Source organism: Hyla sarda, chromosome 5, assembly GCF_029499605.1.
Source record: "Hyla sarda isolate aHylSar1 chromosome 5, aHylSar1.hap1, whole genome shotgun sequence".
NCBI classification, from domain to species: Eukaryota; Metazoa; Chordata; class Amphibia; order Anura; family Hylidae; genus Hyla; species Hyla sarda.
In genome coordinates this window covers 118,715,569-118,738,631 of record NC_079193.1, presented here as the reverse complement: position 1 = coordinate 118,738,631, position 23,063 = coordinate 118,715,569, and the positions used below count along the sequence as shown (strand labels likewise).

At 45.1% G+C, this 23,063-nt stretch overlaps 1 protein-coding gene across 4 annotated transcripts in view; it reads left to right on the top strand.

The window, feature by feature from the left end:
• Window positions 1-708: 708 nt before the first annotated feature.
• The window catches only part of NR4A3 (nuclear receptor subfamily 4 group A member 3), a 534,362-nt gene continuing 512,007 nt past the window's right edge, over window positions 709-23,063 (top strand). The window contains exons 1-2 of one of the 4 annotated variants that reach the window (XM_056520160.1): window positions 709-791; window positions 7,166-7,266. The gene's annotated coding sequence lies outside the window, so the exon portion shown is untranslated. Of the gene's footprint in view, window positions 792-2,044; window positions 2,153-7,165; window positions 7,271-23,063 lie in introns of those variants that run through there. The other 3 variants (XM_056520158.1, XM_056520159.1, XM_056520152.1) reach the window with 3 other exon arrangements.

Here is a 23,063-nt window from a genome sequence, read left to right as displayed (position 1 = left end):
CTTTTCCTCTGGACAGGTTGTGATAAATCTCCCCCAACTGAGCTGGCAAAGGGCTGATATTTCAAGCGCTATTCATTTCAATTTTTATAGTAAAAATTATATATTGTAGATTATATAGTGGGTGATGTACGTGTAAAAACTCTACCAAGTCTAAACATAACTTTTATTTATATTTTCTTCAAATATCTGAAACAAACTTTCTGCGAACTGAAAAAAATAAAAATAAATAAAAAATAAACCTGCCTTATAGCTTGACAGCTTGTGGCTTGACTGCCCTGGAAGTAAAAAATGTACTGTTCCTATCATGATAAAACATTAAACTCTACAACTTCTTCATCCAAAATACAACCTTAGAAAAAGTCCTGATCACTGCAGTCACATTGCTATCAGCTAAAGTAAATTCCTTCGACACCTAGTGACATGTAACCATAAGCCATGAAGTAGTCAGTGGGGTTTATTTACCCTGGAGTAAAGCGCCCAGACTGGAAACGCAATAGCATCAGCTTGTTGGTCACACGTTGAAGCGTTCGTTCTATAAATAAACTGTTACAACTATATTTGGTGGAGCCGGATCTCCCCCTGCCTCCTAAAATAAACCCGCGCGTCTCCTCATGAATGGATCTGTGCTATCTCTAGCTCCAGTGAACTAAAATTAGAAGGAACAGCTTACGTCAATCACGTGCTTATCTGCGTCATCCGCCGGCTCAGTCTGCCCCGCCCCTGGAATAAATGACAATACAGCCCGTGTCAGGATTGGGTCCTGTGACAACACGAAAGTGTCACATGGTCATGTGAGTGATGTTCATTGGAGCTTTTGTACTGGAAATAGTTTTCTGTGTTAGGTCGCCGCCCGTGTGATTTTCTAATGCGCTGTTTGTAAAGCATTGCTCTCGGCTTTCTATTGGGGAGATTTATCAAAACCTGTGCAGAGGAAGAGTGGTGTAGTTGCCCATAGCAACCAATCAGATTGCTCCTTTCATTTTCCACAGGCCTCTTTAGAGGCCTGTGGAAAATGAAAGAAGCAATCTGATTGGTTGCTATGGGCAACTACACCACTCTTCCTCTGCACAGGTTTTGATAAATCTCCCCCTATGACTTTAAATTTAGTGCAGTAATAGTATTGATCTGTTCTTGGTGGGATTTTCTTTACTGACCATACTGAACTGAGACTATTGTTTTCTAAAACAACACATGGAGGCGTCATAGTTTAGGATTGTCTGATGTCATCTGCAGACCCACATGATATGAGAACTTTATTTATTGCGCAAACCAGTTCTACTTTGTTATGACACCTCTTATTTTACCCTAAAATGTGTGGCGCAACCAAACAAATATTGTTTGGAAATTAAAAAGAAAATGCCAATTTTGCAAATTTTAGAGGGTTTTAGTTTTTACGCAGTGCACTTTACTGTACAACTGACGTTTTTTCTTTTTTCTGTGGGTCAATACCAATACCATATTTAGTTTTTTACCAACAATCATTAATTTTTTTATTGCTTTATAATGCCGCTATAGGCATTACATAACACTGTCTCACGCCAGCACTTTTGAAAAGAGTCAGCGCGAGACTGCCTAGCCAGATGTTCCCGGCTTCCACTATACAATACACCTCGCGCACTGCCCACCGCAAAAGAGAAACAGAGCGATCTTGCGTTATCCAGCGAGATCACATTGTCTCTTTACGGAAATGTGCGTTATCAAACGAGACTTCGCAACTCAAAGGGGGAGATTTATCATAACCTATCCAGAGGGAAAATTGCCCAGAAACCCATAGCAACCAATCAGATCACTTCTTTCATTTTTCAGAGGCCTTGTTTAACATAAAAGAGGCAATCTGATTGGTTGCTATGGGCAACTGGGCAACTTTTCACAGGTATTGATAAATCTTCCCCTAAGAGCCCAATTTTGAAACTGCCAGGACAGTTGTATTATTGGAGTCAAGCAGTAAAAGTACTAGAAATCTGCACAAAACTCACACCGGCATACTTTTATCATAATCAACAGTGATTTTTTATAACAAAATCTGCTTGCTTGCCAGCCACCACCTGGAGAGAAAAAGGAAAGGAGCTGGCACCCGGCGGGAGGGAAGTCTCAGTGGGGAGAGAAGACAATAAGCCGCCATCAAGTACCGAATCAGCACCACGGGGGACATGTATGTATGTTGGTGTAGATAGACGTTTTTTGTAGATCATTTTGGTTGGTCTAAATTTGGTGCAATTGCACCAAATTTACCATACTTGTGCAAGCCCCATGATAAATTTCGTTCAAAGTTCTAAATCTCCACACAGTTCTATTTGTACACCTGATCTACACCTCACAGGAAAAGTGGACACAGGAATTTTGTTCTATTGCTTTGAGGCTCGGATTCCATTGATTTTTTTTGTCCAACAGCAAAAACGTAAGAAAAACTATCACAGCTTTTTCCTGCATTTTGGCAGTTTTTCTTGCGTTTTTTTTCTTGCCTTTTTTCTGGTGTGTTGAAACAATAATTTTTGTACCCTGTGGTGATTTTTTCCACTGCCTTCAGGTACCACTCTGTGGGTCAGTTGCAGAGTGCCCGGCCCACAGAGTGTAAGGAGATAAGGAATGATGTATAGCATATACATATACAGGGTGAAGACCATCACTACTCACCTCTGCCAGCTGTATAGTCAGGCCCGTCGCTACAGGACAGGCAAACTAAGCAATTGCTTGGGGCCCCGAGCTGGCCCAGGGCCCCGAGCAGAGCCGGTGCTTGCCCGTCCTGTAGCAACGGGGCAATTCCCTCCATCACTATTAAGGATATCCCTGTGTCCCAAAAGATATTTTCGGGACACAGGGATGCCCCCGTTAACTCTCTGCGGGCCTGCGTTAAGTTTAAAAATGCAGGGGCCGCCGGGCGTGCGCCCATAGCAACGGAGGTGCAGAAGACCGGAGCATCGAGGAGGAGGAAGACGTGCGCTGGCCAGCTTGGTAAGTGACCAGCGGGACGTCATCTTCGGTGTTCTGACCACAACTTCTCCGGTCCCGGGAACTTATGCTATGGCCGGACCGGAGGAGCGGTGGTCGGAGCACTGAAGTGAGGCAGTACACAGGCATACAGTACACTGTATATGGCTGGAGGCTGTATGTCTGTGGGGAACACTGCCAGCCTAATGTGGGGGGAACACTGCCAGCCTAATGTGGGGGAACACTGCCTACCTAATGTGGGGGAACAATGCCAGCCTAATGTGGGGGAACACTGCCAGCCTAATGTAGGGGAACAATGGCTACCTAATGTGGGGTAACACTGCCTACTAAATGTGGGGGAACACTGCCAGCCTAATGTAGGGGAACAATGCCTACCTAATGTGGGGGGAACACACTGCCTACCTAATGTGGGGGGAACACTGCCAGCCTAATGTGAGGGGAACACTGTCTACCTAATGTGGGGGGAACACTGCCAGCCTAATGTGGGGGGAACACTGCCTACCTAATGTGGGGGGAACACTGCCAACCTAATGTGGGGGAACACTGCCAACCTAATGTGGGGGAACACTGCCAGCCTAATGTGGGGGAACACTGCTTACCTAATGTGGGGGGAACTCTGTTACACCTAATGTGGGGGCCTCGTATTTACGCTCGCTCACGTCGCGCTCCCAGAATTCAAGGGACGGCGTTACTACGTCCTGACGCCGGTCCTAGAGCGTGAGCCTCCATGTCCATTTTGCTTGGGGCCCCCAAATTCCTTCAAACGGCCCTGTGTATAGTATACAGCGGTGCATAGTGTACCCATGTATACTATACAGGAGCCCAGCAAGGAAAGCATTAACCCACGCTGCTGCTGAGCAGTTCTGGGTTAAGTCTTTGTTCACTATCCTGTATATACAGCCATCTATAGATGACTGTATATACAGGATACAGTAGGCAGACGTCAACAATTGTAGGCTCCGTGTTACACACTGCAGTATGGGCCCCAGGGTTGAGCGTCAAAAATGTCCTAACCTTTTTTTTTTCTTTTCTTCTCATTTCAGATACGTAAATGTAGAGGACTACGTCAGATTCGGTGGCTGTCCAGCATTTTTTTTTATGTCTATAAAATGGTTAATGAGGGCTGTGGGGAGTGTTTTTCTAAATACATTTTTTTTTTTTTTCAGTGTGTCGTGTTTTTTATAATTGAATTTTCAGGCTTAGTAGTGGAAGCCTTCTTGTAGACTGAGTCCATTACCAAGCTGGAGCTTAGCGTTAGCCACAAATCAGCAAGCGATAACCCCCAATTAGTACCCTGGTACCCACCGCCCCAGGGGTGCCGGGAAGAGCCAGTACCAACCAAGCAGCAACAGCCTGATGTTAACAGGGTGGGCGAGGCCCATTGTTACTGGCCCTCCCCAGCTTAAATAACACCAACCTGTTACCGCCTAGGGCCAGGAAAGCTATTTTTGATGCTCCGGGCCTGTTGGTACCGGCAGTAGGTGCTGGGATAATAATTAGGGGTTAGCGCTAGCTGTTTTTGGTGCTAACGCTAAGCACAGCTTAGTAATGGATTCCGTCTACAAGACGGCTTCCACTACTAAGTCTGAAAATTCAATTATAAAAAACACAACACATTAAAAAAAATTATAAAAAAAACACTCCCCCACAGCCCTGGTTAACCCTTTTATTGACATAAAAAAAACGCTGGTCATCGTCGCAGTCCACCGAATCTGACGTAGTCCTCTGCATTCACGTATTTGAAATGAGAAGAAAAGAAAAACACGAAAAATGTGTTAGTAAATTTTTTGTGCTTTCCTTTTGGGAGAGTGCACATAATGCAGTGTGTTACTAAACAGGAAGCCTCCAGTTGTTGCTAAACTACAACTCCCATCATGGGGACTGTAGTTAACCTCTTAAGGACTCAGGGCGTACCTGTACACCCTGAGCCCGGTCCCGGTGTTTAAAACGGGGTCACACTGTGACCCTGCCTCACACCGGGTCGGTCCCGGCTGCTATTTATAGCCGGGACCCTGGGCTAACAGCACGCGGCACCGATCATGGTGCCGCACGCTATTAACCCTTCAGGCGCGGCGATCAAAGTTGACCGCCGCGTCTGAAAATGAAAGTAAACGCTTCCTGGCAGCTCAGTCGGGCTGATTTGGACATCACAATAAAATTGCGATGTTCCGATCAGCTAGGACGCAAGCGGAGGTCTCCTTACCTGTCTCCGTGGTGTCCGATCGGGGTTTGATTGCTCCAAGCCTGAGCTACAGACTTGAGCAATCGAGCCCCTATCTCGCTGATCCATGCAAAGCTATGGTTTTGCAGGGATCAGCATAAGAGATCAGTGTGTGCAGTGCTATAGGTCCCTATGGGAGCTATAGCACTGCAAAAAAAAAAGTTAAAAAAAAAAGTTAAAAAAGGTCATTTAACCCCTTCCCTAATAAAAGTTTGAATCACCCCCCTTTTCCCATAAAAAAAAAACTGTGTAAATAAAAATAAACATATGTGGTATCGCCGCGTACGGAAATGTCGGAACTATAAAAATATATCGTTAATTAAATCGCACGGTCAATGGCGTACGTGCAAAAAAATTCTAAAGTCCAAAATAGCGTATTTTTGGTCACATTTTATATCATGAAAAAATGTATAAAAGCCATCAAAAAGTTCGATCAATACAAAAATGGTACCGATAAAAACTTCAGAACACGGTGCAAAAAATTAGTCATACCGGCCCGTATGCGGAAAAAAGTTGTAGATGAGAATTTTTAACATATAAATTTTCCTGCATGTAGTTATGATTTTTTTTCTAAGTACGACTTACAGAATAAAGATAAGGTGTTATTTTTACCGAAAAAGGCACTGCGTAGAAACGGAAGCCCCCAAAAGTTACAAAATGAAATTTTTTCTTCAATTTTGTTGCACAATTAATTTTTTTTCTGTTTCGCTGTGGATTTTTAGGTAAAATGACTAATGTCATTGCAAAGTAGAATTGGTGGCGCAAAAAATAAGCCATCATATGGAATTTTATGTGCAAAATTGAAAGTGTTATGATTTTTAGAAGATGATGAGGAAAAAATTAAAATGCAAAAACGGAAAAACGCTGAGTCCTTAAGGGGTTAAACAACTGAAGTCTCCCTGTTTGGGAACACACTGCCAGAAAGGCTCTGTTCCCATTATGCAAAATAATGAGAACAGAGCCATACTTACCACCCTGGCTTCAGGCCTGGACTGTGCAGCTCCGCCCCCTAATAATTTCATCACTAGGGGGCGGAGTAGTAAAAGTGCAGGGGGTCTCAAAAGTGAGACCCCGTACGATCTGTCCCTCTGCCCTTTGCCTACCATTTTATAGGGGCAACAATTAGCAGAGAGGGGCCTATAACAACTATATTGGGGCCCCCCATGTTCAAGTTGCCCCCATATAGTTTTTGTAGGCCTTTTTTTGTCAATAGTTGCCCCCATATAATTGTAGGCCCCTTTGGCTACACCCCTACAGTGCAGCCGAAGGGGCCTAAAACTATAGTTGTTGAAGGCCCCTACAACAACTATGTGGGGGCAACTTGAACATGGGGGCCTACTCAAACTATATGGGGCCCCATAAAGTTTGAGTAGGACCCTCTTTTAATAGTTGCCCCCATGGGGCCCGGAGCCCTTTGGTTGCACTCTGCCAGTAACTCCCATGCTAGGAACTATGGTGGCATTGTCCCTGCAGTGGGGTAACCAGACCCTTCCCCTGCAGGCTCATTGCACCCCTTGCAACCGGGCCCGCAGGTGAAGGGAAGGCCGCCAATCTATGGGGGCAGTGTAAAGGGGTCTAATAATCTAAGGGGGCAATGTAAGTGGGTCTATTAATAATCTATGGGGATAATGTAAGGGGGACTAATTAACTATGGGGAAATGTAAGGGTGCCTAATTCTATATGGGGACAATTTTTAGGGCATAATACTCTATGGGGGCAACGTTTGAGACCTGCCACTTTATGGGGGCAATGTGAGGGGGCCTGCTACTCTGAGGACAATGTGAGAGCCTTATGCTATATGGGAGTAATGTAAGGGCGCCTAATACTATACAGAGACAGAGGGACCTAATGATGTATGGGGGCAATGTAAGGGGGCCTAGTACTATACAGGGGCACAGAGGGATCCTATACTATATGTGGCAGTGTAATACATATAGAGTGTTTGTACAGAGATGAGGATTTTTCTGTAAGAAGCCAGAAATGTTTGTTTGACAGATTCGGTGAAGACTAGTTGTGATTTGGAGACGTCTTCAAGATGGCCCAGGACATATGGAGAAGAAAGAAAAGGGAATGACTCTAATAAGAAGACACCCCCTGTGAGTATGTGACTGTAATCAATTATATGGTCTGCAGCACCTGTGTACAGCTGGTGATATTCTGTACGGTCACTCTATGGGTAGGGCCACTTTCAGCGCATCCGCAGCATATTTGATGTTGCGGATTTCCTGCTGGCAGTCACAAGTGTACACACAGAGCTACCCGGCCGCAGAAGGGATCATGCTCTGCTGTGACTGCCGGCAGCACATCAGCAGAGTCAAATGCATATGTGCTGTGTGTGACCCTACCCTTAGAGGGGTATTGGTCTTTGTATAGTGGTGTTTGGTCAACAAAAATATAGCAGTGGTAATGGTAGTGGTCATGGTGTGGTGTAATTATTGGTCCCTTGTATAGTGGTGTTATTAATGATACTAGTCTGTGTATAGTGGTTTTTTTTTCTTACAGTATGGTGGTATTATTTAGTCACTGCCAGAGTGATATGTTGTCCTGATGTGGAGATATTATTTTATGTATCTGAGCCCGATACTATGATAAAATCCAGCATGTGCAACAGGAAGAGGAAGGGGGAAAGGGGGGCCCAGACCTTGAGCTGTGTAAGGGGCCCTAAAATTTCTGATGGCAGCCCTGACTCTCAGCATGCCCATATACTGGCAGTTGTAGTTTTGTAACCAGTGAGCCTCCAGCTATTGCAAAATTACAACACCTAGAATGCCCAGACAGCTAAAGGCTGTTCGGGTATGCTAGGAGTTGTAGTTATCCAATAGCTGGAGAAGCACTGGTTGGGAAATACTGATTTACCGTCTTTACAATGACATCACATAGCTTACATGTATAGTTCTTTTATGTATAGAAATATATACAGAGTCGAGAAAGAAAAGGAAACAAAAGGGAACAGAAAACCGGTGCACCCTGTGCCGTTACCTCATGGGGATGAGAGTGAAGTGAATGGGAATAATACTGCTCACCTTGTCGTGTCGCGCTGCGAGCGCAACACCGTTGTAGGCTTTGTACAGAATGATGGTGATCCGCGGCAGCCTGTGTCCTTCCGTTTCTCGAAATAGTCGAGGCGGTTCAGTCAAAATGCGAGTTCTGTGTTCGTGGCAGAGGTCACAGATCAAAAAAATGGATACTTCTCTGGCGCTCGCAGGATCCGTATTGGTGGTCAATCAGGTAAAGACTTCAGGTTTGATAAATAATTCAGCCTTTATTTCTTCATATAAAACAGACAACGCGTTTCGAGGGGTCGCCCCTCTTCCTCAGGTTATGGGTCTGAGGAAGAGGGGCGACCCCTCCAAACGCGTTGTCTGTTTTATATGAAGAAATAAAGACTGATTTCTTTATCAAACCTGAAGTCTTTACCTGATTGACCACCAATACGGATCCTGCGAGCGCCAGAGAAGTATCCATTTTTTTGATCTGTGACCTCTGCCACGAACACAGAACTCGCAATATATACAGAGTGTGACACTCACATTTCTGAAGACAAATCTAGAGAGAGGGAGGAAGGCGCCTCATGTGCGGGATCAGTAGATCTTGTAGGTGGGGGGTAGGGGACGGTAATTCCCAAGCCGCTTACCAAAGTTGGTTGTGCGCCCACACACAACAAGGTAAAGAGCAGAAGAGATGTAGAAGAAGGTCCACTGCAGCCCTCCTGGGTAAGAGTAAAATCAAAACCGAATGACCAGGGAGTCAGGAGTTTGTCTGGCGCAGAGAGGAACCATCAGGCAGCCAAGTAAAATCAATGGATTTATTAGATGCAACGCGTTTCGCTGCGCATGCGCAGCTTCATCAGGCATGACAAGAGAAGGCTGGTAACAGATATATATACCTCCAGAAATTAACCATTAGAGTACTTTTTGAAAGAGTTGTTACATAAAATTACATATCCACATATGAATGTGACAATGTATAAAAAATATATAAATAGATATAAATAAATATACATAGGCAGACAAAAATCACAAAAATAATAATGAAACAATAATGTAAAAGCACAATGGAGTCATATAAACATATGTATATAATATAATTATCGCATGTGGTGTGGATATACCACCACAAGCGACTCAAGCAATCACACCGCTTAGTCACCGGTGCGGCATTCAACAACGCAAGTTGGATATTATTTCAAAAAATATATATAATATAAAGAGATATGGACCTATAAGGTGCTATGTATGTTAATTCAAAGAATAAAAAATTGATTTGTATATCGCTGCATTATTAAATAAAAAATAAATAATAAACAGTGCGGTAAATCAAATCGCAACTGACCAGAAGGTGATGTATGAACACTACTTAGAGAAAGTGAAGAAAATGAACTAGAATAGCTAGTGCGGTATTGAATACAGCACCCGGCGAAAACGCAGGGTGTGAATATTCGTAAAGAGATCCAAATTTACAAACATTAAATAAATAAAAAATACAGAAGTTTCTGTATGCAGAAAGGAAGGGAAGAACAAAAAACAGGAACTTGGATAATAAAACATGAAAAATAAGAAATACACAGTGGGGCGCTCCAGGGTGAACAGCACAGAAGGAACAACAAAAAAAATAGATCAAGATATGATATTTTGGAGATTAATCCATTGGAAGAAATGGAAGGTTTTTAAACCCTAATTTATCAGATTATTTAACTGTATCGATACATTCATTAAAACCTTGAGGGTGCAAAGTATGTAGTTTGTGAATCCAGAAGGATTCACGATTATTTAATCTTTGTATTCTGTTAGGTAAATGAATGGGGATAGTTTCTAGAATAATTAATTTCAAAGTTTCGGTATTTTTTTGATGATGAAGAGTGAAGTGTCGGGACAAACTATGCAACAAAAAACCATGTTTTATGTTCCATCTGTGCTTGTTCATCCTGGAGCGCACCGTTTGTGTGGTGCGGCCAACGTATTGGCGGTCGCAACCACAGGTTAATAGATAGATAGCAAAAGTGGTGTCGCAATTTAGTGAATCTTTTATTTTAAATGTTTGTTGTGTGGAAAAGGAAGAAAAAGTATCAGTTTGGATGATCCATTCACAACAAAGGCAGCGACTTTTTTTTACAAGGGAAACAATATGGTTTAATGGAACAGGTATTCTGTGGTGTAAGATGTTTGGAAAATCTACTGGGGGCTAATAGATTGCTAAGATTTTTGGAACGTCTGTAGGTGACATTAGGAACTGGGGGAATTATTTGGTTTAGAATTTTGTCATTTTGAATAATGGGCCAGTTTTTAGTTAGTATTTTTCTGATATTAGATGCCTCAATATTGAAATTCGTAATAAAGTTATATCTAAAGGGGTTATGAGGCTGATTGGAACTGGATTTTTTGGAAATAGATGTAACCAAATCAGATTGTTTTTTATCCTTCTCCTTCATATATGCCTTGGTTAAGAGTGATTTAGGATATCCCTTCTGTATGAAGCGTTGTTTTAAAACCTCAGCTTGAGAAATAAAATCTGAATCAGAAGTACAATTTCTGCGAATTCGTAAATACTGGCCGAATGGCACCCCTCTTAGCCAGCTTGGATAATGTGCACTGTCGAACTGTAAAAAAAACTATTAATATCAACAGATTTGAAAAAAGTTTTCGTGGAAATAGTGCCATCGACTGTTTTATGGATATCAAGGTCTAAAAATTGGATGGAGTTTTCTGCATAATGCATAGTAAATTTTATGCCCCATGTGTTAGTATTCAACTCATGTACAAAGAGGTCAGCTTCATGTTTGGTACCTACCCAGATCAAGAAGAGGTCGTCTATATAACGACGAAAGAAGAAAACAGACTTAAAATACAGGGACTGTGCCATAACTAGGGACTCGAATCGCCCCATGAACAGATTAGCGTAACTGGGGGCAAATCGAGTCCCCATGGCACAGCCCCTGTTCTGCCGATAGATGGTATGATTGAATTCAAAAACATTATTGAGAAGAATAAATCTAATGGACTCCAGTAAAAATTCTGACTGACTAGGGTTTAGTGAGGGGTCCTCTTGTAGAAAATGTTTAATTGCAGGAACACCTAAATCAGTGGAGATGTTAGAATAGAGGGAGCACACATCCAGGGTAAGGAAACTATAATGAGGGGGTAGGGAAAGGGCATGTAATTCAGAAATGAGCTGAGCTGAATCTCTCAAATAGGATGGTAAATGTAAAACAAAAGGTTGGAGAAATAAATCTATAAAGTGGGAAAGGTTTGCAGTAATCGAACCAATACCAGAAATAATAGGTCGACCAGGGGGATTGGTTAAGCATTTATGTGTCACGATGCCGGCTGGCAGGTAGTGGACCCTCTGTGCCAGAGAGGGATTGGCGTGGACCGTGCTAGTGGACCGGTTCTAAGCCACTACTGGTATTCACCAGAGCCCGCCGCAAAGCGGGATGGTCTTGCTGCGGCGGTAGTGACCAGGTCGTATCCACTAGCAACGGCTCACCTCTCTGGCTGCTGAAGATAGGCGCGGTACAAGGGAGTAGGCAGAAGCAAGGTCGGACGTAGCAGAAGGTCGGGGCAGGCAGCAAGGATCGTAGTCAGGGGCAACGGCAGAAGGTCTGGAAACACTGGCAAGGGACACACAAGGAACGCTTTCACTGGCACTAAGGCAACAAGATCCGGCAAGGGAGTGCAAGGGAAGTGAGGTAATATAGGGAGTGCACAGGTGATAACTCTAATTGGAACCACTGCGCCAATCAGCGGCGCAGTGGCCCTTTAAATCGCAGAGACCCGGCGCGCGCGCGCCCTAGGGAGCGGGGCCGCGCGCGCCGGGACAGAACAGACGGGGAGCGAGTCAGGTAGGAGAGCCGGGGTGCGCATCGCGAGCGGGCGCTACCCGCATCGCGAATCGCATCCCGGCTAGCAGCAGGATCGCAGCGCCCCGGGTCAGAGGACGTGACCGGGGCGCTGCAGCGGAGGAGGTGAAGCGAGCGCTCCGGGGAGGAGCGGGGACCCGGAGCGCTCGGCGTAACAGTACCCCCCCCCTTGGGTCTCCCCCTCTTCTTGGAGCCTGAGAACCTGAGGAGCAGACTTTTGTCAAGGATGTTGTCCTCAGGTTCCCAGGATCTCTCTTCAGGACCACAACCCTCCCAGTCTACTAAAAAAAAATTTTTTCCTCTGACCTTTTTGGCAGCCAAAATCTCCTTGACCGAGAAGACGTCCGAGGAGCCGGAAACAGGAGTGGGAGGAACAGATTTGGGAGAAAAACGGTTGAGGATGAGTGGTTTGAGAAGAGAGACGTGAAAGGCATTAGGGATACGAAGAGAAGGAGGAAGAAGAAGTTTATAAGAGACAGGATTAATTTGACACAGAATTTTGAAAGGACCAAGATAGCGTGGTCCCAACTTGTAGCTAGGGACACGGAAGCGGACATATTTAGCGGAGAGCCATACCTTGTCTCCAGGGGAAAAAACGGGGGGAGCTCTTCTTTTCTTATCCGCGAACCTCTTCATGCGTGAAGAAGCCTGTAAGAGAGAATTTTGGGTCTCTCTCCATATAATGGAAAGGTCACGAGAAATTTCATCCACAGCGGGCAGACCAGAGGGCAAGGGGGTAGGGAGGGGGGGAAGAGGGTGACGGCCGTACACCACGAAAAATGGGGATTTGGAGGAAGATTCAGAGACCCTGAAGTTATACGAGAATTCGGCCCATGGAAGGAGATCTGCCCAGTCATCCTGGCGGGAGGAAACAAAATGTCGCAAATAATCACCCAGGATCTGGTTAATTCTTTCTACTTGTCCATTGGACTGGGGATGATATGCAGAGGAAAAATTTAATTTAATCTTGAGTTGTTTACAGAGAGCTCTCCAGAATTTAGACACGAATTGGACCCCTCTATCCGAGACAATCTGCGTAGGCAACCCGTGAAGACGAAAAATGTGTACAAAAAATTGTTTAGCCAACTGAGGCGCAGAAGGAAGACCAGGAAGAGGAATGAAATGTGCCATTTTGGAGAATCGATCAACGACCACCCAAATAACGGTGTTGCCACGGGAAGGGGGTAAATCAGTAATAAAATCCATACCAATCAGAGACCAAGGCTGTTCGGGGACAGGCAGAGGATGAAGGAAACCAGCGGGCTTCTGGCGAGGAGTCTTATCCCGGGCACAGATAGTGCAGGCTCGCACAAAGTCCCCAACATCCGTCTCCAGAGTTGGCCACCAATAGAAGCGGGAGATGAGTTGCACAGATTTCTTGATGCCCGCATGACCTGCGAGATGGGAGGAGTGACCCCATTTGAGGATTCCGAGGCGTTGGCGTGGAGAAACAAAGGTCTTTCCTGGAGGAGTCTGTCTGATGGAGGCAGGAGAAGTGGAGATCAGGCAGTCAGGTGGAATGATGTGTTGCGGAGGGAGATCAACTTCTGAGGCATCCGAGGAACGAGAGAGAGCATCGGCTCTAATGTTCTTATCGGCAGGACGAAAGTGAATCTCAAAATTAAATCGGGCAAAGAACAGAGACCACCGGGCCTGGCGAGGATTCAGCCGTTGGGCCGACTGGAGGTAGGAGAGGTTCTTGTGGTCGGTGTAGATAATAACAGGAAATCTTGATCCCTCCAGCAGATGCCTCCATTCCTCAAGTGCTAATTTAATGGCTAGAAGTTCTCGATCCCCGATGGAGTAGTTCCTCTCCGCTGGAGAGAAGGTCCTAGAGAAAAAACCACAAGTGACAGCATGCCCGGAAGGATTTTTTTGTAGAAGAACAGCTCCAGCTCCTACTGAGGAGGCATCAACCTCCAATAGGAAGGGTTTGGAAGGGTCAGGTCTGGAGAGCACGGGAGCCGAAGAAAAGGCAGACTTGAGTTGTTTAAAGGAGTCTTCTGCTTGAGGAGGCCAGGACTTGGGATCAGCATTTTTCTTGGTTAAAGCCACGATAGGAGCCACAATGGTAGAAAAATGTGGAATAAATTGCCTGTAATAATTGGCGAACCCCAAAAAGCGTTGGATAGCACGGAGTCCGGAGGGGCGTGGCCAATTTAAGACGGCAGAGAGTTTGTCTGGATCCATCTGTAGTCCCTGGCCAGAGACCAAATATCCTAGAAAAGGAAGAGATTGGCATTCAAACAGACATTTCTCAATTTTGGCATAGAGTTGGTTGTCACGAAGTCTCTGAAGAACCATACGGACATGCCGGCGGTGTTCCTCTAGATTGGCAGAAAAAATTAGGATATCGTCCAGATATACCACAACACAGGAGTATAATAGATCACGAAAAATTTCATTGACAAAGTCTTGGAAGACGGCAGGGGCATTGCACAGTCCAAAGGGCATGACCAGATACTCAAAGTGTCCATCTCTGGTGTTAAATGCCGTTTTCCACTCGTCCCCCTCTCTGATGCGGATGAGGTTATAGGCGCCTCTTAAGTCCAATTTAGTGAAGATGTGGGCACCTTGGAGGCGATCAAAGAGTTCAGAGATGAGGGGTAAGGGGTAGCGGTTCTTAACCGTGATTTTATTAAGACCGCGGTAGTCAATGCAAGGACGTAGGGAGCCATCTTTTTTGGAGACAAAGAAAAATCCGGCTCCGGCAGGAGAGGAGGATTTACGGATAAAGCCCCTTTTTAGATTCTCCTGGACGTATTCGGACATGGCAAGAGTCTCTGGGGCAGAGAGAGGATAAATTCTGCCCCGGGGTGGAGTAGTACCCGGGAGGAGGTCGATAGGGCAATCATAAGGCCTGTGAGGAGGTAGAGTCTCAGCTTGTTTTTTGCAGAAAACATCCGCGAAGTCCATATAGGCCTTGGGGAGACCGGTTACTGGAGGAACCACAGAGTTACGGCAAGGGTTACTGGGAACCGGTTTTAGACAGTTCTTGGAACAAGAGGACCCCCAACTCTTGATCTCCCCAGTGGACCAATCCAGGGTTGGGGAATGAAGTTGAAGCCAGGGAAGTCCAAGGAGAATCTCCGAGGTGCAATTGGGGAGGACCAAAAGTTCAATCCTCTCATGATGAGATCCGATGCTCATAAGAAGGGGCTCCGTGCGGAAACGTATGGTACAGTCCAATCTTTCATTATTTACACAATTGATGTAGAGGGGTCTGGCGAGACTGGTCACTGGGATGTTGAACCTGTTGACGAGAGAGGCCAAAATAAAATTTCCTGCAGAACCAGAGTCCAAGAAGGCCACTGTAGAGAAGGAGAAGGCAGAAGCAGACATCCGCACAGGCACAGTAAGACGTGGAGAAGCGGAGTAGACATCAAGGACTGTCTCACCATTGTGCGGAGTCAGCGTACGTCTTTCCAGGCGGGGAGGACGGATAGGACAATCCCTCAGGAAGTGTTCGGTACTAGCACAGTACAGGCAGAGGTTCTCCATACGGCGTCGTGTCCTCTCTTGAGGTGTCAGGCGAGACCGGTCGACCTGCATAGCCTCCACGGCGGGAGGCACAGGAACAGATTGCAGGGGACCAGAGGAGAGAGGAGCCGAGGAGACGAAACGCCTCGTGCGAACAGAGTCCATATCTTGGCGGAGTTCCTGACGCCTTTCAGAAAAACGCATGTCAATGCGAGTGGCTAGGTGAATAAGTTCATGTAGATTAGCAGGAATTTCTCGTGCGGCCAGAACATCTTTAATGTTGCTGGATAGGCCTTTTTTGAAGGTCGCGCAGAGGGCCTCATTATTCCAGGACAATTCTGAAGCAAGTGTACGGAATTGTACGGCATACTCGCCAACGGAAGAATTACCCTGGACCAGGTTCAACAGGGCAGTCTCAGCAGAAGAGGCTCGGGCAGGTTCCTCAAAGACACTTCGGATTTCCGAGAAGAAGGAGTGTACTGAGGCAGTGACGGGGTCATTGCGGTCCCAGAGCGGTGTGGCCCATGACAGGGCTTTTCCGGACAGAAGACTGACTACGAAAGCCACCTTAGACCTTTCAGTGGGAAACAGGTCCGACATCATCTCCAGATGCAGGGAACATTGGGAAAGGAAGCCACGGCAAAACTTAGAGTCCCCATCAAACTTATCCGGCAAGGATAAGCGTATCCCAGGAGCGGCCACTCGCTGCGGAGGAGGTGCAGGAGCTGGCGGAGGAGATGACTGCTGAAGCTGTGGTAGCAACTGTTGTAGCATAACGGTCAGTTGAGACAGCTGTTGGCCTTGTTGCGCAATCTGTTGTGACTGCTGGGCGACCACCGTGGTGAGGTCAGCGACAACTGGCAGAGGAACTTCAGCGGGATCCATGGCCGGATCTACTGTCACGATGCCGGCTGGCAGGTAGTGGACCCTCTGTGCCAGAGAGGGATTGGCGTGGACCGTGCTAGTGGACCGGTTCTAAGCCACTACTGGTATTCACCAGAGCCCGCCGCAAAGCGGGATGGTCTTGCTGCGGCGGTAGTGACCAGGTCGTATCCACTAGCAACGGCTCACCTCTCTGGCTGCTGAAGATAGGCGCGGTACAAGGGAGTAGGCAGAAGCAAGGTCGGACGTAGCAGAAGGTCGGGGCAGGCAGCAAGGATCGTAGTCAGGGGCAACGGCAGAAGGTCTGGAAACACTGGCAAGGGACACACAAGGAACGCTTTCACTGGCACTAAGGCAACAAGATCCGGCAAGGGAGTGCAAGGGAAGTGAGGTAATATAGGGAGTGCACAGGTGATAACTCTAATTGGAACCACTGCGCCAATCAGCGGCGCAGTGGCCCTTTAAATCGCAGAGACCCGGCGCGCGCGCGCCCTAGGGAGCGGGGCCGCGCGCGCCGGGACAGAACAGACGGGGAGCGAGTCAGGTAGGAGAGCCGGGGTGCGCATCGCGAGCGGGCGCTACCCGCATCGCGAATCGCATCCCGGCTAGCAGCAGGATCGCAGCGCCCCGGGTCAGAGGACGTGACCGGGGCGCTGCAGCGGAGGAGGTGAAGCGAGCGCTCCGGGGAGGAGCGGGGACCCGGAGCGCTCGGCGTAACATTATGTAATTTGGGTAAATAATAAAAAATAGGTAAATTGTAATTTTAAATATTGAGAAATGTGTGCTCCCTTTTATCCAACAATTGATTTTCTACAGCTCCACCTATAAGCAAACAATATTGTGAAAAAATATAGGGAGAAGGGTCATAGGAAAGCGGGGTATAATATTCGAGATCTGATAGGATTCTAAGGGCTTCATTTTTATAATCAGCCCTATTCAAAACAGCGACCCCCCCACCTTTGTCTGCAGGGCGAACAATAATAGATTTATTGTTCTGTATGGATTTAATTGCAATTCTCTCAGCAGAAGTTAGATTATCATTCTCCTTAAAAATAACAGATTTATCACATAAATTTGAAAAATCCTGCATGACCATATGGTAAAAAGTCTCAAGATGGCTGCCACGATTGTGTAAAGGGTAAAATGAAGATTTGGGTTTTACTAGTACATGACGAGCTGGGGTCATGTCAACTGGTGTGGTAACAGGAGTTGGAATGTTACCAATACTAGAATTACAAACTCCCAAATTCGAAATTTGGGGGGTATTAATAGTTTGATGATCGGATCTGTTCTGGATAAAAAAATGACGGCTCAATGTTAATCTACGAATAAAGTCATTTAGATCTAAGAATAACTGAAAGTCATTCGGACGTACAGCAGGACAAAAAGAAAGCCCCTTCGCAAGTAAATTAGTTTCATTTTCGGAAAGTATATAGCTAGATAAATTAAAATTTTTTATATTTTCTTTTTTTGTTATTAATTTTTCTGTCTTTGGGATAGTTGTAGAGGTGGGATGGCGCCAAGAGGACCCCTCACTAAACCCTAGTCAGTCAGAATTTTTACTGGAGTCCATTAGATTTATTCTTCTCAATAATGTTTTTGAATTCAATCATACCATCTATCGGCAGAACAGGGGCTGTGCCATGGGGACTCGATTTGCCCCCAGTTACGCTAATTTGTTCATGGGGCGATTCGAGTCCCTAGTTATGGCACAGTCCCTGTATTTTAAGTCTGTTTTCTTCTTTCGTCGTTATATAGACGACCTCTTCTTGATCTGGGTAGGTACCAAACATGAAGCTGACCTCTTTGTACATGAGTTGAATACTAACACATGGGGCATAAAATTTACTATGCATTATGCAGAAAACTCCATCCAATTTTTAGACCTTGATATCCATAAAACAGTCGATGGCACTATTTCCACGAAAACTTTTTTCAAATCTGTTGATATTAATAGTTTTTTACAGTTCAACAGTGCACATTATCCAAGCTGGCTAAGAGGGGTGCCATTCGGCCAGTATTTACGAATTTGCAGAAATTGTACTTCTGATTCAGATTTTATTTCTCAAGCTGAGGTTTTAAAACAACGCTTCATACAGAAGGGCTATCCTAAATCGCTCTTAACCAAGGCATATATGAAGGTGAAGAATAAAAAACAATCTGATTTGGTTACATCTATTTCCAAAAAATCCAGTTCCAATCAGCCTCATAACCCCTTTAGATATAACTTTATTACGAATTTCAATATTGAGGCATCTAATATCAGAAAAATACTAACTAAAAACTGGCCCATTATTCAAAATGACAAAATTCTAAACCAAATAATTCCCCCAGTTCCTAATGTCACCTACAGACGTTCCAAAAATCTTAGCAATCTATTAGCCCCCAGTAGATTTTCCGAACATCTTACACCACAGAATGCCTGTTCCATTAAACCATATTGTTTCCCTTGTAAAAAAAAAGTCGCTGCCTTTGTTGTGAATGGATCATCCAAACTGATACTTTTTCTTCCTTTTCCACACAGCAAACATTTAAAATAAAAGATTCACTAAATTGCGACACCACTTTTGCTATCTATCTATTAACCTGTGGTTGCGACCGCCAATACGTTGGCCGCACCACACAAACGGTGCGCTCCAGGATGAACAAGCACAGATGGAACATAAAACATGGTTTTTTGTTGCATAGTTTGTCCCGACACTTCACTCTTCATCATCAAAAAAATACCGAAACTTTGAAATTAATTATTCTAGAAACTATCCCCATTCATTTACCTAACAGAATACAAAGATTAAATAATCGTGAATCCTTTTGGATTCACAAACTACATACTTTGCACCCTCAAGGTTTTAATGAATGTATCGATACAGTTAAATAATCTGATAAATTAGGGTTTAAAAACCTTCCATTTCTTCCAATGGATTAATCTCCAAAATATCATATCTTGATCTATTTTTTTCGTTGTTCCTTCTGTGCTGTTCACCCTGGAGCGCCCCACTGTGTATTTCTTATTTTTCATGTTTTATTATCCAAGTTCCTGTTTTTTGTTCTTCCCTTCCTTTCTGCATACAGAAACTTCTGTATTTTTTATTTATTTAATGTTTGTAAATTTGGATCTCTTTACGAATATTCACACCCTGCGTTTTCGCCGGGTGCTGTATTCAATACCGCACTAGCTATTCTAGTTCATTTTCTTCACTTTCTCTAAGTAGTGTTCATACATCACCTTCTGGTCAGTTGCGATTTGATTTACCGCACTGTTTATTATTTATTTTTTATTTAATAATGCAGCGATATAAAAATAATTTTTTTATTCTTTGAATTAACATACATAGCACCTTATAGGTCCATATCTCTTTATATTATATATATTTTTTGAAATAATATCCAACTTGCGTTGTTGAATGCCGCACCGGTGACTAAGCGGTGTGATTGCTTGAGTCGCTTGTGGTGGTATATCCACACCACATGCGATAATTATATTATATACATATGTTTATATGACTCCATTGTGCTTTTACATTATTGTTTCATTATTATTTTTGTGATTTTTGTCTGCCTATGTATATTTATTTATATCTATTTATATATTTTTTATACATTGTCACATTCATATGTGGATATGTAATTTTATGTAACAACTCTTTCAAAAAGTACTCTAATGGTTAATTTCTGGAGGTATATATATCTGTTACCAGCCTTCTCTTGTCATGCCTGATGAAGCTGCGCATGCGCAGCGAAACGCGTTGCATCTAATAAATCCATTGATTTTACTTGGCTGCCTGATGGTTCCTCTCTGCGCCAGACAAACTCCTGACTCCCTGGTCATTCGGTTTTGATTTTATTTCTGAAGACAGGAACTCTTGATCTGTGTGGCAGATGACTCGGACCATACCAGGGAGCGGAGTCTAAGGTGCCGCTGGTTTTCACCAGAGCCCGCCGCAAAGCGGGATGGGCTTGCAGCTGCAGGCGACACCCAGGTCGCTACCCCTGGCATGGCTCGACCACACAGGCGGCTGAGAAGATGCAAGGCACAGGAGGGATGAGGCAACTCGTAGTCTGGATAGCAGTAGGTCAGGGCAGGTGGCACAGTAGCGTAATAAGGACGTAGCAGGAGTTCAGTAGGCAGGCGGCAAGGAGCAAGGTCAAGTCACAAGAGCAGGAGATCGGGTACACTGCAAGGCAATACATTGTACCACTTTCTCTAGGGCACAAGGCAACAAAGATCTGGTAGAGAACTGAGGAGGGTGGAGGAATTTATAAATAAGCCACAGATGGATTAGACTAATGAGCGTACTGGCCCTTTAAATCTTAAAGCTCCGGTGCGCACACACCCTAGGGGACGGGGAAATGCGTGCCGGAGCAGAGAGGCGGAGGCAGAGGCAGGAGAAACACCCGGAGAGTGACGGACTGGGGCTCGCATGCGGGTGCGTCCTGTGATGCGAGTCTCAGCCCCGTTGGCAGCAGAAGGTAAGGGGACCATGCGTTCATGGCCAGCGCGTGAGGCCGAAGTGCATAGCGTAACACAGAGGAACTATGCATGTATAATAAACATTGTGATCTCATTGTGTTAACCTCTTTCATTTATAATTTCAAGGACTTAGGATGCAGGGCGTATGCATACGCCCTGCATCCTAAGTCCTTGAAATTATAAATGAAATTTAATAAAATCATTAAATGAAATGTACAGTATTTCCTAATATGAGTGTGAGTTATATGCTATGGAACACACTATGTAAATAAATAAATACATAAAAAAAAACCACATATACCGTATATACTCGAGTATAAGCCGAGTTTTTCAACAGTATAAGCCGCTGGCTTTCCGGGCATGCTGGGAGTTGTAGTTTTGCAACATCTGGAGGTCCGCAGGTTGAAGACCACTGATGAAGGGATTGACAGGCGGTGATGATGAAGGGAGGGGATGATGACGGGGGTCTGAATGATTACATGGGGGGGGATGATGTATTTCCCACCCTAGGCTTATAGTCGAGTCAATAGCTTTTCCTGGGTTTTTGGGTTATACCCGAATATATACGGTGTGTGTGTATATATATATACATATATATATATATATATATATATATATATATATATATATATAGTCATGGCCGTAAATCTTGGCACCCCTGAAATTTTTCTAGAAAATTAAGTATTTCTCACAGAAAAGGATTGCAGTGACACATGTTTTGCTATACACATGTTTATTCCTTTTGTGTGTATTGGAATGAAACCAAAAAAGGGAGAAAAAAAACGCAAATATGACATAATGTCACACCAAACTCCAAAAATGAGCAGGAAAGAATTATTGGCACCCTTTCAAAATTGTGGATAAATAAGATTATTTCAAATATGTGATTCTCCTTGAAACTCACCTGGGGCAAGTAACAGGTGTGGGCAATATAAAAATCACACCTGAAAGCAAATAAAAAGGAGAGAAGTTCACTTATTCTTTGCATTGTGTGTCTGTGTGTGCCAAACTAAGCATGGACAACAGAAGGAGGAGAAGAGAACAGTCTAAGGACTTTAGAACCAAAATTGTGGAAAGATATCAACAATCTCAAGGTTACAAGTCCATCTCCAGAGATATAGATTTGCCTTTGTCCACAGTGTGCAACATCATCAATGTTACGTTTTGCGCTCCGGCCGCACATGCTGGGTGTGAGCGCATGGTCCCCTTACCTGCTGTAGCTCCAGTCCGTCACTCTCCGGGTGATTCTTCTGCCTCCGCCTCTGCTTCTCTGCTCCGGCGCGCGTGTCCCCGTCCCCTAGGGCACGCGCCGGAGCTTTAAGATTTAAAGGGCCAGTATGCTCATTAGTGTAATCCACCTGTGGCTCATTTATAAATTCTTCCACCCTCCTCAGTTTCCTGATGGATCTTTGTTGCCTTGAGCCTGAGAGAAAGCATTCCTGTTATTGCCTTGCCGTGTATCTGATCTCTTGCTTTGCGACTCGACCTTGCTCCTCTGGCGCCTGCCTACTGATCTCCTGCTACATCTAGACTATGCTACTGTGCTGCCTGCCCTGCCCTTCTGCTATCCAGACTACGAGCTGCCTTATCCCTCCTGTGCCTCGCATCTCCTCAGCCACCTGTGTGGTCAAGCCGTGCCAGGGGTAGCGACCTGGGTATCACCTGCAGCAGCAAGTCCATCTGGGCTCTGGTGAAAACCAGCGGGACCTTAGACTCCGCTCCCTGGTACGGTCCGAGTCATCTGCCACACAGGTCCAGCGGATCCACCGGGGTTCCTGTCTTCAGAAACGTGAGTGTTACAATAAGATCCGGCTATGGATCCCACTGAGGTACACCTGCCTGGAGTCGCGTATCTTCCCTCCGTTGTGGTATGTCAGTCGCTGCAGTTGGCCAGACAAACGCAGCAATTTTCTCAACTTTCAGCCATGATGCAGCAGCTTTTGGCCTTGCAACAGCAGCAGGTACCACAATCTGGCCCACTCCCACCTCCAGCTCCTGCAGTGTCTTCTGGCTCCCAGCTGTGCCTGCCTTTGCCTTCCAAGTATGATGGGGATTCCAAGTCGTGCATGCACTTGGAGCTCATGTCTGAACTGTTTCTGACTGAACGTAGTAAGGTGGCCTTTGTCATTAGTCTACTGTCCGGAAAAGCCCTGGCTTGGCTACACCCCTTTGGGACCGTGGTGATCCAGTATCCTCCAATTTGT